Source organism: Scatophagus argus, chromosome 2, assembly GCF_020382885.2.
Source record: "Scatophagus argus isolate fScaArg1 chromosome 2, fScaArg1.pri, whole genome shotgun sequence".
Lineage (NCBI taxonomy): Eukaryota > Metazoa > Chordata > Actinopteri > Scatophagidae > Scatophagus > Scatophagus argus.
In genome coordinates this window covers 28,573,239-28,573,876 of record NC_058494.1, presented here as the reverse complement: position 1 = coordinate 28,573,876, position 638 = coordinate 28,573,239, and positions in this window count along the sequence as shown.

Genomic DNA, 638 nt, shown 5'->3' with positions numbered 1-638 from the left:
GCCTTCAAAGTAAACCTTTTGTCAGGCTGTAACAACAGCTCTTGTTTTTCAAAGGAGAAAAACAGGCAGTGGATAACTTCCGGTCTTCTTCTGTGAAAGCTGTGGATATGAAGCAGGTAGGGACTTCCTGTGGACATAAAGTTTTGATCTTTTAATGTGTGTTGGTGTCTCCATCTGCCTGTCTAACATCTGTGCAGAATTACTCACATAATATTATGATGTGTGTTATTAACATGATGTCAATATTCCACTTTCTAATATTCTGTTTATCATCAGTTTGTTTATCACAAGATGGTGAATGTTAAGCAGCAAACCTTCACATTAGATTTTATAAACTGCTAAATATATAAAGTTTGTGTGTAAAAATTGTAAAAATCTTAATTTGTAAATAAATCTGATAAACATAGTGAAGGAGAGAAAGAACATACCATTTGTACTTCAGTACAGTAGGTGACCAATACTGCGTGCTGAGTGCAGGGATGCCATTGCTAGCCAGGACCTCACTGTGTTCACAGTTGCATGTGCAAAGTGGGAAACGTTAAAGTGTGGCTGTTGAACTGCACAATCAGACATAGTTCATTGCTCTTATACTGCGATTGGTGCCAAGTTCGGATTAAAACCACTTGCTAAACAGAACT